This window comes from Tamandua tetradactyla, chromosome 18, assembly GCF_023851605.1.
Source record: "Tamandua tetradactyla isolate mTamTet1 chromosome 18, mTamTet1.pri, whole genome shotgun sequence".
Classification (NCBI taxonomy): Eukaryota; Metazoa; Chordata; class Mammalia; order Pilosa; family Myrmecophagidae; genus Tamandua; species Tamandua tetradactyla.
Genome location: NC_135344.1, coordinates 63788916 through 63804048, shown reverse-complemented (window position 1 = coordinate 63804048; position 15133 = coordinate 63788916). Strand labels below are relative to the sequence as shown.

The 15133-nt window shown below is 38.3% G+C and overlaps 1 protein-coding gene across 3 annotated transcripts in view; it reads left to right on the top strand.

Annotated features, from left to right (window-relative positions):
- The first annotated feature begins 7904 nt into the window (after window positions 1–7904).
- YES1 (YES proto-oncogene 1, Src family tyrosine kinase) overlaps window positions 7905–15133 on the top strand; it is a 100668-nt gene continuing 93439 nt past the window's right edge. Inside the window, exon 1 of one of the 3 annotated variants that reach the window (XM_077135860.1) lies at window positions 7905–8313. The gene's annotated coding sequence lies outside the window, so the exon portion shown is untranslated. Of the gene's footprint in view, window positions 8314–8447; window positions 8634–9087; window positions 13115–15133 lie in introns of those variants that run through there. The other 2 variants (XM_077135861.1, XM_077135862.1) reach the window with 2 other exon arrangements.

Sequence of the window (15133 nt, the reverse complement as noted above, 5' to 3'; positions counted from 1 at the left end):
TGAGTTGAACAATCTCTATAAATTCTGGATACTAGACCTTTATCTGATATGTCGTTTCCAAATATTGTTTCCCATTGTGTAGGCTGTCTTTCTACTTTCTTGATGAAGTTCTTTGATGCACAAAAGTGTTTAATTTTGAGGAGCTCCCATTTATTTCTTTCTTTCTTCAGTGCTCTTGCTTTAGGTTTAAGGTCCATAAAACCGCCTCCAATTGTAAGATTTATAAGATATCTCCCTACATTTTCCTCTGTTTTATGGTCTTAGACCTAATGTTTAGATCTTTGATCCATTTTGAGTTAACTTTTGTATAGGGTGTGAGATACGGGTCCTCTTTCATTCTTTTGCATATGGATATCCAGTTCTCTAGGCACCATTTATTGAAGAGACTGTTCTGTCCCAGGTGAGTTGGCTTGACTGCCTTATCAAAGATCAAATGTCCATAGATGAGAGGGTCTATATCTGAGCACTCTATTCGATTCCATTGGTCAATATATCTATCTTTATGCCAGTACCATGCTGTTTTGACCACTGTGGCTTCATAATATGCCTTAAAGTCAGGCAGCGTGAGACCTCCAGCTTCGTTTTTTTTCCTCAAGATACTTTTAGCAATTCGGGGCACCCTGCCCTTCCAGATAAATTTGCTTATTGGTTTTTCTATTTCTGAAAAATAAGTTGTTGGGATTTTGATTGGTATTGCGTTGAATCTGTAAATCAATTTAGGTAGAATTGACATCTTAACTATATTTAGTCTTCCAATCCATGAACACGGTATGCCCTTCCATCTATTTAGGTCATCTGTGATTTCTTTTAACAGTTTTTTGTAGTTTTCTTTGTATAGGTCTTTTGTCTCTTTAGTTAAATTTATTCCTAAGTATTTTATTCTTTTAGTTGCAATTGTAAATGGAATTCATTTCTTGATTTCCCCCTCAGCTTGTTCATTGCTAGTGTATAGAAACATTTTTGAATGTTGATCTTGTAACCTGCTACTTTGCTGTACTCATTTATTAGCTCTAGTAGTTTTGTTGTGGATTTTTCCGGGTTTTCGACACAAACCAGTTCTCTCAATGCCAAATTATTTTAACTGAGCTTCAAGGTACTCACAGTAAAAAAAAAAAAAAATACATACACCTCACAGATTGTAGTGAAGATGAATTTTACTGAGTTAGCATATAAAAGGAGGGAAAGTGCCTAACAAAGAACAAACACCAAATAAATGATAGTTTCCAATTTTTATTACCAGGAGATTGGGAGCTCCTTGACAAATAGGAACCATGTAAAAATTTTTTGTTCAGGGGTTGAATTATTAAAAGAGTGGATACATGTGTGTGCCATAGAAAACAGCTATCAACGACAACAATAAAAAAGGAAGATAGAAAATTTGGCATTTTAAAAAATTGCATTGAGTTCCAGCCATTCATCTAGATTCTTTTTCTCATTTCTTATGCATCCTGTTATTTGTCTTCCTTGGAAGCTACTTAGATCTGAGGAAAAACACTGAACATTTTTTTTAAGACATTGGAAAACACTTTTATATTAATAGAATGAATTAGAGGAATTATAGTTTTATAATATAATTATTATAATATAATATAAATATATTATATAATAATATAATAATTATTATATTATAATAATATAATTATATTATATAATATATTATATTATATTCACTCCCCCCACGTCCCTCTTGGAAGATTTTTTAACACAGAGTCCTCTTTTTATTTTTAGGTGAACAGCTTCTGCTACTCAAGGGAAATCTTGAGATTACACAGGACACTGGCAAGAATGCTGATGAGCTGAACTGATGTGTTTACTATCCTTCCCCCAACCTAATTTGCTTCCTCAAGTATGGCTTATGTTCTCCTTTTTATTTATTTGTTTATTAACCATATTCACCATATATGTGATTTTATGATACTAGTAAGTGGAGGTGGGTTAAAGGATTGTAGATCAATTAAAACAAGGTTTTTAATTTATCTGCCAGAATACTAGAAAGGATGGCATAGTGATTAAGAGTTCTTGCTCTAGAGTTATATACTTTGGGTTAGATTTCCAGCTCCACTCCTTCTAGCTATATGATTTGGGATTAGTTATTACTTCCCTTTCCCTCAATCCTCCTATCATAAAATGGGAATATTATAATAATTATACTGCTTCAAAGTTCAGGGTGGGGACTAACATATAGAGTTTAAACAGCATCTGACCCATTGGGAGTCTTCAAAGTACATTACCTACAAATAGTCAAGGTCAAATGGAGATTTTGATACTACCAAGTTGAACAGTGTAAACTGACTGATTTTTATAGAAAGATGGACATTAGCAATAAGCTAAAACAGTGGGCTTCAGACTTTTTTATTGCAACTCTCAGTGAAAATCATATTTTACATCATGACCCAGTACGTACAAATAAGTATGGGAAACAAAAGTTTGGCGAAACAATCCTTACTCTGTGCCACTATGCAGTGGCAGGCTGATATTACTTTGTTTCGTTTTTTAAAAGATGCTGGCTGCTCTTTCACTATTCAGTGGTTATCTAGTATACTCACAAAGTTGTGCAACAATTATCATTATCTAATTCCAGGATATTATCATTATCCCCAACAGAAACCCTATGCCAATAAACAGTGGCACCAACATTTATATCTTGCTCCTAGTCCAAAGGTCTTTCCCCAGTCATAGCCTATATTGCTATTCAAACCTGGTATCTCAGCCAAGTAAAGCCTGTTAAGTGTTATATGTCTAAATGATCACATTTACAAAATCATTGCTAAGAATTTACAAACTACTATGCTGTTAAACATCTCAAGTTTTTATATAATTTTCTGTATTTATAAAATCTACCAGATTCTTCAGAGCATATGGCAAACACTTAGAAATGGGTTACTGTGTACTCTAAACAGACTGAGGAAATGCTTTGTTCTTTGGATATATAGCACATCATCTCAAAGGAAATGAGTCTGGTGATTTTTACAGAGAATATGTGAGACTTTAGAGAAAAGCTTAAAGAAGTTGTTTATTCTGGAGCCTTTTTAAAAAGGGGAATTTTTTTCTAGTCCAAGGTTTTCAAATAAAATCCACAACTAATTAGGTCCTTAAAAATTTAAGGAGAATCTAAATATTTTCTTGAACAGGAGTTCAAGTAACTTTTAAAAGTCCCTTACCATAACATAAACCAAAATTTCCAGTCTGTGGTTTTCAAAACATCCTTTCCCTGGTCTTCTGCTTTGCTTGTATTTTAACTTCATGGAATTAATTTTATATAAAATAGGCATGAGTGCCAAAATTAATGGAAATAATTCTATGCCAAAATTATCAGGTCTCTGAAAGAAAAATCTCTACTTTAAAATTAGTCATGTTTGGATTATTTAAATAGCATCTTCTAAAATTTAAGAGTTATTATATATACTCTTTTTTTTGGTGTATAGTTGTTGTTTCTTCTGTAAACATGGTTTCAATTATTTATAGGACATACATACATGCAAAGTAAAGATGAGAACTCAGTGCTCAAAATAATTTGGAACAGTTGTAGACTAGTTCACTATAAAGAAATGACATTGATAATAAAAGCTAAAATATAATTTGAAAAAAAACAGTGGCTAGTTCTTTTAAGCGAAAGAATTTTAAAAAAGCAAGCCTTGGCAGATCAAAATGTAAACCTTAGCATGGACTTGACATAGATGTTTTATATTTGGTAATTACTTATTGTTGTAATAACTTATGCTGTACAAATAGTCATTTCTCAGATATTTGGTTCTTTGAAAACATATAACTTGAATGGAAGTTTGACTTGATAGATGCAAAATGCTGATCTCCAGAAAGTTTTCTTTCATGTATGTTGTTTTTTTCTGAATTGAATTCATTCTTTTTAGGTTTGTCTCTTATGTCTTTACCAGTATGCCCCACCACTTTAAGGCGATGCAACAGTAATATTCAGAAAGAACTTTCTAGCAATTGTGGAGTTTCACATTTCTTATTTATACAGGCAATTTACTAATGTTTTTTATTCCAGAATTTGAAGAAATAGATGCTGTTTTATATAACATTGTTAAACTTTTTTTTCTGCAATCACCATGACTTTCAGTAGAAGAGGTTTTGGAATATATCCTCTTATTACTTCTGGGTTGCTTAACCTCTCTAAGCTTGAGGGATTCGATCTGTAAATACTACCAACCTCTGGGGTTATGAGAAGTCAATGTAGGTAAAACACTTGACATGGTGAGAGTGCTATAAAAGATAGCTGCTATTGTTATTATTTTCATCAACCTTATTATCTGTTTCGTCAATCCGGTTAATTAAGTCATTCACATGACCTAAAACACATTTCCTCAAAGCATGGATATTATGTTACATATTTGTGGCATACATCATTCCCTTAGAAAGAAGAAAAATTAGCTATTTCAAGTAATCAAAAGCCCTATGCATAACATAAATCAAAGACGACAATATAATTTGCTAAAGGATTAAATGTATTATGGTTTGCATGACATAACAAAATCTGGTAAGTCAGATTTTAATTTGCTCAGACACAAATGTGAAAAAAAAACTATATTGCTAAAAATGCAAAAAGAAGTTTTCACTTTAAAAAAGGATATTAAAACAAGGTTTTCAAAAGCATACATTTTCTAAAACCATTTTTTTTACCCCAGCTATTGTTAGCTTGCAAGACATCTAATAATAAATAAAAGTTCCTTAATAACCAAACCTGTATGTTTTATGAGCTGATGTCAACTAGCCTTAAAGATAACAGAATTCCTGATTATAGTTTCTTTTCTAAACCTTTGATGTAGGTAAACACTTCAACTTTAACTTCTTGCCTTCAAAGTTATACTCTACTGTTTTGTAACCTACTCATAAAGATTTCTAGGAAGTAGCAATCTGGTAGCAATTTTAGCGGTGCTTGCATAAACTCAATGTCAGAGTCACTGACATAACTACACATCAGGTTATTGTATTAGAAAAGTAAAGACCAAACACTTGGTAATGGCTATCAGAATTGCAAATACGGATCTTGGGAGCAAATCACAAGCCTAGAGGGCAGAGATTACAAATGGGCTTCAACATATTCTAGCTCCAGTTTTGGGGTGGTTGCCTGAATCTTGTGGAAAAAGATTTTTAGGATGAAGTTAGTGCTCCAGGAGAAAAAGCGTATGATATACAATGTCCTAAAAGCAGGCAGGAGGAGAGACTGATTTGCCATCTCTGTTCTAGGTTTGGGTCTGACATGACTCAAGGCAACTAAGAGTCTTACAATTGGGGTTCCACAGGCTTATACCTGTTTCTTGCTGTGCATCTGCTTCATCTTCCTTTTGCAAAAATCTAACACCTCCCCCACCCTCATAAGAAGATGCTACCTTCATAATACTCAAGTTTGACACAGTACTATCAGCAAGTATCAGAGACGAAGTAGTGACCTTTTACCAGTACAGGTTCTTCTTTGCAAAGGATAGAAACTGTAGCTCTACTTAATTGAACTAGAAAGAAAATTTTTTGGAGGAAGTTCACAGAATCAACAGGAAGATTGGTGGACCAGGCTCAGTCAGAAACCAAGGAAAGCAAAGCAGAGTCCAACACCTGCCATGGGGATGGTCGGCCTAGGATGCTGATACCATCAGCACTGGACCCTTGTTGCCTCCTGCTACTGGGCTTCCATACTCCAGGACATTCACCTTCTGCCACTCAACTCTTAACTCTACCACAGCCACCATGAACAGTCTCTGAGTTGAGATAAAGCCAAAAGCTGGAGACAGCAAAAGATGACCAGAATTGGAGGAAGCTCATGTAGGATTTTGCCATTTGTGACATCTACCAATTGTACAACATGACCTTACACACTTAGCGAATTTGTTCTCTTAGGCAGCCCTTGCTCAGTTGAGGAAAAGTAGTAACTATGATATGAGCCTCACTCCTTGAGGCAATGTCAGTACCACTGAGAAATTGGTAGTTTACTGTAGGGATACCTTCCTTTGGTCTGACCCTTGGAATTTTTGCTTCAAGGGATCTTTAGTGTTCCTAACTGCTTCTTGGAGCAGCTGTGGCCAGGTGGACTAGGCAAGGCTAAGAAGATACACAGAGTAGACATGAAAGTGGGTCTCTGAGTGGTTATTACAAGTCCAGAGTAAGGCATTTCCAAGAAAGGCATTTTGAAGGGCGGGGGTGGTTATTAGAGAGCAGAGACAGTGCATGTACCCTGTAAGGGCTGCTGGCTTTCTCCTGTCCTCAGAAAGAGAAAATCCTTGGCCTAGGCACAACAAAGGAAGCAGCAGCAGCACCATATTACTGACAGCAGGTAGGAAAGGTTTATCCTAATCAAAAACATTTCCGGGCAGAATAACATGTTGCAGGGTGATAGTGAATGTGCCCCAGCTAAATTCCAAACCTTTTAAACTTCCAATTAGTCAAACACTTTTAAGTACTGATAAACTAAAATAAAGGAAAATGTTTTACATTTGTAGAGAACACAGTTCATTAATTTTGTTTAAAGCTTTCTCCTAGCTTTTTCATCCAACAGTCTTTCCCAGGAATTCCAAAACTTATCCCTTATCACTCTTTAACACACACACACACACACATTACTTATGTGTTGTGTAGGAAGGAAACACGGGGGTGAGCTTTTCCATCTGTCCATTTCACCAATGAGCAGATTTTCAGATGAGTTCAACACAACTTCTACCATACCAAACTCAGGTTCTAAACTCTCTCATTAAAAAAAAAATGTTTTAAATATTCCTGGAAATAAGTGGGACATTGAGTATAGGAGTAAAGTAATCAGGAAGTTAAGTATTGGACCACGAATATTCCAAAAAAGAAAACGGAATGAGGTAATAAAAAGTTAATGAGAGTGAAGAGGAAAGGAGAACTCGGTAAGTTAATATAAACCCATCCTTGCCCCATCTTTAAAATTCCATAGAGAGTATCTTCAAAGCAACCTCACTCAGACTGCAGAATATAGTATTTTATAGGTAATCTTTTTTTTTTTTTAGCCTGAGAGTTGAGGGAAACAAAAATAATACCTTTATTTTATTTATAAGTTAAACCCAGTTCAAGGAATGTATTTTCATTGTTAAAGAAAAGTGAAATATAAATCTATATGAGAGAAAGAAAAAATAGAAGATAACCTATATCCAGAAAAGCCGACAGTGAAATGAATTTTTAGTAGCTAAATAAAAGCACTGTTCCACGTTATGTGTGCACTTTTTCGTTAATGTGAATGCTTATGCTACTCTCCTCTCGGTTCATCTTGTGAGCTGAGAAAACATTTTCTTAAGTTCCTAGAATACCATAACACTGACACGTATGTTATTTCGTGGGTGCTTGCGGAAGATGCGAATTTCGGTTAAAAAAAAAAAATCAGAGACAAAGGAAACCAACAGTCCCACATTAATAATCCTGATAACCCCACCAAAGAGGAAATACAAAGAGGAAGTTCATGTACGGAGTGACTGCAGCAGAAAGAGCCTCAATGTTCAGCCCATTCCGACCTTGACTAACTCTCCTCTTTATCCCACTTCCTTCTGGATCCTCCCCTTTCTCCAGCGACTGGCTGCAAGGCCAACAGGAAAGGTACTGGGATTCAGACGAACACGATCTCGGCCGTGACTCGATTTTCAGAAATATAAAACAGAATCACTGCCCCAGTTCCCTCGCTGAGTTGTTGCGAGGATCAAATAAGACCTTGTCCCCCAATAAGCCGAAGCCACCGTTACCAGGAGAGTCGCCCAAGGGACCCGGACTTCGGTTCCCCGCTCCTAAAAGGGGGACCGCCCTACAGTCAACAGGAAGCTCCAGGGGCAGGAGACAGGATCCCGAAGTCGGAGCAAGGCCAGCCTCGAACGTTTTTGGACGGCGACCAGGACGGTGACGAGCCTTTAGTAACGCCCCGTCCCCCGCCCCCCCCCCCCCCGGCTCCTGCGGTGGGCTGAGATTTTACTATCAGCGACAAAGGGTGCGGAAGCATAGTACTGAGAAGCAAAGAACCAGCCCCCAAAACTCTCAATCCTGTCCTCCGCCACAGAAACAAACACAATCCCAGAGCCCTCGGCACTACAGAGAGAGGGACAAACTGAAAAGAGAGCCAGAGGAGGCTGAAATCTGTGCTGCCATTTGCTCCCCCGCGGCAGCCGATCGGCGGGCCCCAGGGTCCGTAGGGGCGCCGCTCTGCGGGGTGGAGAGGCACCTCCTCCTCGCGGCCCCTCGGCCAACTCCGCCTCGGGAATCCGCCCGGACCCCGCCGCCATGTTGGGCCGGGAGCAGTGACTGGGACGCAGCGCGCGACGGGAGAAGGCCCTCTCGGACCGGCCCGCAGCGCGAGTTCCGGTGAGTCGGACGCGCGCGCAGGTAGTCGCAGCCCCGCCCGCCCCGCCGCGGACTGAGGGGCGGAGCCGCCGTGAGGGCGGGGAGAGCGCGGAGGCGGGGCGAGAGGCCGAGGGGTGGGGAGCCCGGGAATTCCCTCCTCCCGAAGTAACGAGTCCGGGTCCGGCTCTGCCGTCGTCGCCGCTGCCGGGCGCCCCCGGACGCGGAGGTGGAGGAGGAGGCAGAGGGCCCCGCGGGCCTCGCCGCTGCCCGCCGCCCGCCGCCCCCTCCCCTCCACCTGAGCTGCCGCGGCAGCGGCTCCTGCGATCGCGGCCAGGGAACAGGTAAGGACTGGGCTGTCGACCCTAAGCCAGGGAGCGCTAGGCCCCGCGCCCGCCCGCCCGTCCGCCGCTACCCTTCCCACCTCAGCCTGCTCCGAGTCGGGAAGTTGGTGAGAAACTTCCCTCCTGCGGCCCGGCTCGCGCGGCGGGCGTGTCTCCCTTTCCGCACTACCTGCTCGCCCCTGACCCGGACTCCGCCCCGTCCGGCCCCGCCCAAGTCCGACTGAAGGTCTTGGAGTGCTGGAGCCCCCTTCCCCGGGTCTTTCGTGTCATGCGGGCCACCGGCGAGGTGTGGGGGGGGAGCGAGGTGAATCTCAGCCCCCACGGCCGAGGTCGATCGGGGCTGGGGGAAGCCCCTTTCTGCCCCAGAGGCTGGGATCCGCGTTGGCTGGCGCCGGGCGGCCCCTGCGCTGGGAGCGAGGACGGGCGGTGCGGGACGAGCGGGCGAGCCTCTCACTCCTCTTGGTTTGATTGAAAACCGCAACATGTTAAAGTTTTTCTTTGTTTTGGGTTGGGGGTTGGGGGAGGAAATATGCCATTCAGCACCCAGGTTTTACAGTCTTTTGCCACTCCGCCTCGCGTTTAGTTTGGTCTTCTGTCCGCATGTGTAACAAAATTTTGTATTAAAGTTTGTTTTCTTCTGAATTATAATCACTGCCTCCAGCTTTTGCTTTATTGGACTTGGGACAGCGTCGTTTTAAGTAGATCTTCGAAATTCTAGTCTGGTGTAGGGACTGTTTTTGCTTTGTAGTGAGTGAGGCACAACATAGTTTAGTTGTGACTGATTAGTTTGTGCATAATTAATTGAAATAAGCATTAGATAACAGGGTTGATAAGTGGCAAATTATTAAAGTGAGAAAATGAAGAATTAAGTCTCTAATAGGACCTCAACTTTATGTCCGTGACATTAGACACATATGTTCTACTGTATATGTGAAAATGTACATATACAGGATTTCACATGTATATTTTGCATTTTCGTGCATTCTAATTGGGATTACACAGCAAAGGTATTTTATGATTACAAATGTATTTAAACTGTCCTGTTAAATTTCTCTAGTTAAATTGCACAGTAAGAAAAATGTTAAGAAATGTACACGTATAATTGTATGCGTTCAAGGCAAAGTGCATAGCGAATATTATCTTAAGTAGCACGATGCTTGTCCCACAGTAGACAGTAACCATTTGGAATGGGCAGGTAATGAGGAATGTCTTGTATTAGAAGAAACCAAGGACCTTTTTTGTGTCACATAGGATTTTCATTTAGTACACTATTAAAAAGTGGTATTTCACTAAGCCATTTATATGTATTTTTTTACTTCTACCTCTTTACTTTTTTATTATTTTCAGATTTGCTTCAGACCTTTTATTTTATTTTATTTTAAATACCAAAAAACACCAAACAAACACAAACATTCGTAACTTTTAATCATTCCGTTCTACATATTATATGTATTTTTTACAAATGTGCGAGACCCTTGCCATAGTTGCCATTTAAGAAAAGGAAATTGTAGTTTAACTTTTGGACATTAGTGAAATATCAATGGAGATTTTAAATGCTGGCTGACAATTTGTAGGGTCCCAAACTTGAAAAAAAATGTGGCCTTTGATCTGAATTGAACTACAAGACATTTCATGTCCATGTTTCTCAGATAGTAGATAAAAGAACTCTTAAAACATATATACTCTGCTGTAACCAACATAATGTTAGAGCAGTATGTTTGCTGACTTCATAAACCACAAAATTGACTCCTCTCTGTTTAATCAAAAGTGAAATTACAGCTTTGCTCTATCTTCCTGAGATAGGTGGAATTTGTCTTATGGCTAAAGTATAATAATATATGGTTGAAGTTTTTCTTTTTATTCAGGAAATTCTTAAGATGAAAAATTAAGTCTATGTAAATAAATCCCCCTCAAAGTATACAATGTTAAAAGAATAAATATGCTAAAATAATAACAATAATCTTCTACAACTGAAATATTAACCACCATGGTGTTAGACTCCTTTATTCAGAGTTTCAATTTGGATCATTTGGGTCAGTAAATACTTTATTATAGGGGTAATTTTTCTTTATAAATATATTTAACTCTCTAGTGAGTCTGTTCAATGTCGGTATCATTCATTAATTTCTATTACTGTTGTATTGAGAAAGAAGCTTTATATAAAAAATTTTTATAGAGCAGTACTAAGCTATGGTGTCTAGGAATGCAAACTTGAGTGGTAAAACTATTTTTTAAAAAAACTGCAATGAAGTATTTTCTATTAAATGTACTGGGGCGGGCCACGGTGGCTCGCTCAGCAGGCAGAGTTCTCACCTGCCACATGGGAGACCCGGGTTCGTTTCCCGGTTCCTGCCCGTGCGATTAAAAAAAAAAAAATGTGTATATATAGGAGGAAGGAGGAGGTTATGATTGGGATAGGACACATGGGCAGAGCTTCTGCAGTGGGTGAAAAAATTCTGTTTCTTGACCTGAGAGTAGTTGCCGGGGTGATGGCCTTAATGTAATTCATTAAACCATACATTTGTTTTGTGTACTTTTCTGAATCTGTGTTTTAGTTTTCGTAATTAAAAAGAAGACGCCTGTTGTACTATATAAAGCTTTTGAATTAAAAACTTATTATTTGGTGATTGACTTTAGAACACTGCCTGGGCTGTCCTTTGCAAACAGGATTAGACTTATAAAATCATAATTGTCATATCCCAGCTAGTATATACAGCTACCTTGGAAATGTACAGTAATAAAAGTAATTAATTACTTTGCTAAATGTACAGTATTTAAGAATTTGAAAAAATATTTCTAAATAAAATTCTGGTTTGTGTTCTTTAATGTGTTAACATTTGGATGGAAGACACCTGGTTGTACTAATTTTAAATCCTCTTCTGTTTGTGTCATTGTGCCTGACAAGAAGTAAGTGATCAAAGTATGTTTATTGGACTAATGGATATTGTTCTGTCATCAAGAAAGTTATGTAACATGACAGTGAAAATTCAGAATGTATCCATTATACCAAGGTATTCGATTACACTTTTCTAGAACAGCACCCTTTTGGATCAACAATTTCAGTCTCAGTTTTGATATTCTTAAGGATGTGATGAAATTCTCAGCGTAAGTTTTTGTTTACTTAACCTTTATGAATATGTACCTGAAGGAAGAGTATGTTTTATTTCAAAAGAAAATAAATAACAATAAGCTGTTAGAGTTTCAAAAATGTTGAGAATTATTGCATTAATGTAGTTTATCTGCTTTATATAACAGCTTGCTGATTTAGTGGTTGTTGGTGTTGTTTCGCATTGCTTCATTGTCGAGTTGAAGAAGAGATTGCATCTGTGACAAATTCTTCTATCAGGAATTTTGAATCATGTTGTGAAGGTGATGTTTGTGGTGCTCTTCTTGCCTTTTTATATGAATATTTACAGGAAATTGTAGTAAGATCTTCCATTATTCAGACCTTACACGACTTAGGTCACCTTCAATTTATACTTAAACAGGTATATAATAACCTGCCACAAGTTCCTCTGGCAAGGTACAACCGTTTTTCTTTAAAGAAGATAATCTGTTCCTTTTAAATGATCTTGCTCTCTTATTGGTAGTATGTGCAGCAGCCTGTGTGTGGTTAGGGTAGGGTATATATTATCTCCTTTCTTCCTCTCAGCTGCTCCAGCACCACAATTAGACTAAGTATTGCTCAGCTGCAGCTGCTGGGTGACTATGAACCACCCAGCTCCTGTCTAAGCTCAGAGGCAGATTTAGCAAAAGGAGCTATAGTAACAGCAGAGGGTGAAAGAGAAGAGCTGGCATAGCTGCCAGTATCAATGTAACGGGTCTGGATGCCAAGGAATCGTTGGCTGCCACAGGCACTTTTGTTGTGTTGGAACTAGCAGACTTGATGGCAAGGTATCCTGGTCTGGATTGGGATTACCTGGTGTTAGTCTTTAAGATCTTGAACCCTGCTCCAGGAAAGAGAGAAAACTGTCATTTCAGAGTACAGAACAATGTCCTGATGAGGTATTGATGGACTGAATTATAAACCCCTGTGCCTTAAATCCTAATTTTTTTTTTACCCTGTCCCTGAATAACAAAGCCCGTCAGTTTCCCCTGTTTAGAGTATCTAATAAGAATGCAGTCTTACTATAGTGCTGTGAAACTGCAGTTTTCGTGAGCATAGACCATAGACTCCATGTTGCTTTATGCTATGTCTCTTCCAAGTGTCCTGTTGCTGTTACTGTCCTTTTGGGGGGGGGGGGAGGTGGCAGGAGAGCTGATTTGCATTCTCTTTGGACTCCCTGCTTTCTCCTAGGAAGTGGAAGGTGTCTTGAAGGGGGAATATTTCTAGAGCTATCTACAAATCTCATGACCGCTGTGGCTACCAGAATTTTGCCAGTAGGAATCCTGAATTCTTTTTTCCTGCTGTTTTTTTCTTTATTCCTGGGATACTAGAAGTTGGACATCAACAAATGCAGATAAAATACTGGCTTTATATGGTAAGCTCCAAACTAGAAGATGCCATAGGCAGTTTTTCCTGCTTCAGTTTGTAAACATACCAGGCAAAGAGCAGCAGCATCTTGTTCTCTGCTTTTGAAAAATCTACAGGGACAATACCTTTAGTGCATCTTAATGTTGGAACTTGGTGGTTTAGCAATTGGCTATTCTGGGATGGGAGCTAGATAGTATTGGGGGAAGCAGTGCTCAGAGATATTTAGACAGAAGAAAGGAAGATTAGGTACAGGAAGACTGTATACCAGAACATAAGCAAGGACACTGGTTAGTGTGGCACCTACATACATCAAGACATTGGTGTAATAGGCCCCCCTTTCTTTTTATACCCACAAAACCGCTATATCAAAGCATGTTTCCTTGCACTATATCTCTCTCAATCTAAGCACAGTAAATGCTTAATACTTAGTTTAAAAACGTTTTTAATGTGTATAAATATAACAAAATTTGACATTTTACCTGTTTTTTAAATACACAGTTCAGTTGCATTAAATACATTCCCAATGTTATACAGCCATCACCACTATTTCCAAAATGCTTAGTACATTTTTAATTGTATATGGGGATCTAATTCTGTGTATTTTATATGGCTTTATAACTACAGATATTTCCACACAACAAATCCTGTAGGCACATCTTTACTGAAATGTTATAAAACTAAGTGCTTATTTACAGGTTAAAGTTAAAATAAATTCTTCAGTTTTTTTATCCTCAAGTTTTTTTTTAGAAAATGATTTTGTAAAACAGTTTAAACATTTTTGTAAATATGAATTAAAGGCCATTTTTATATTTCTAATGTAAATATATTTCTAATGTAAATTGGAAACTCTTGGTAGTTGAAGTTAAACTAAGCTTTAGTAAGACTTATTTTAAAGAAATGTATTTTTTACATTATTTTAGTGAATATAGAAAGCCCAAGTTGTGCCAAAAAAAGAAAAAAATCCTAGATTTTTCTAAAATGCATTTGTTATCCAATCATATCAGTGGTGATAGTATTATAATCATGACTTATATTCATATGCTCCTGAGACAAAAAGAAAAAACAGTCCTTCTGATTTTGTTGGTGTAATGTTGATTAAAGTCGTGTGTGATTCGTAGGATATGTTGGCAGGGATATTGGAGGTGGGGAGTAGAGTCAGGAACTGCTGGATGAAACCAATGGCCATTGAAATTTCAGGATTGTTTGGTTTCCAGCCTCTGTTCCTAGCAGTAACTGGGCTAGGTTTTCTTAAAAAGTTTTTATGGAGACTTATCACTTCTCCAGAGTTCTAATATAACCTTCAGTTTATTAGTATTAAGTGGAAGTTGGGGTGGGGTGGAGAAACACTGGTGGCTTTTACTGCATAAGTTAATACTTAGAATTGTCCCATGGCAAGTTTATTGATTTCTAACTTTTGTTCTTACATGATTAGTATTTTCCAAAATAAAATTTTCAGTATCTTATTAAATAACTTTGGAAACATATAGGGATACTTTGAAAATAAAAGCAGCCAGGCATTTGGAGAGCAGCAGAGGAGGTAGCAATGGTATAAAAAGGAAAGGGCTGAGAGATGGAAAACCATATGAATTTTAGTTCCACTTCTGACATGAAGAACTTGTTACCTTGGTCAGTTCACTAAACTTTCTAGGTCTCAGTTTCTCCATTTGAAACAGGAAGAAGTTGGGCCAGATGATTTTTAATATCCTTTCAGTCTTATATAAATGTGTGGTTCCATGACATGACAGTTGATGTTTTTATGATACTGATAAAATGTTAAGGAAATATTTCACAGTCTAGAATTTGAACTAAAATTATGTATCAGGTAAGTAAGAATTACAGTAAAAAACTGACCCATAGATTTGGCACTGGACTTTTTCAAGTAAATGCAATGCTACTCCATTCATTCAGCAAATATTTATTAAAGCCTATCTGTGACAGATACCCTGCTAGGTTTCATATCATACAAATGAATTCGTTATGATTGCTGCCCTCTAGGAATTCATAGTTGGGGGGTACTGCCTGTGAG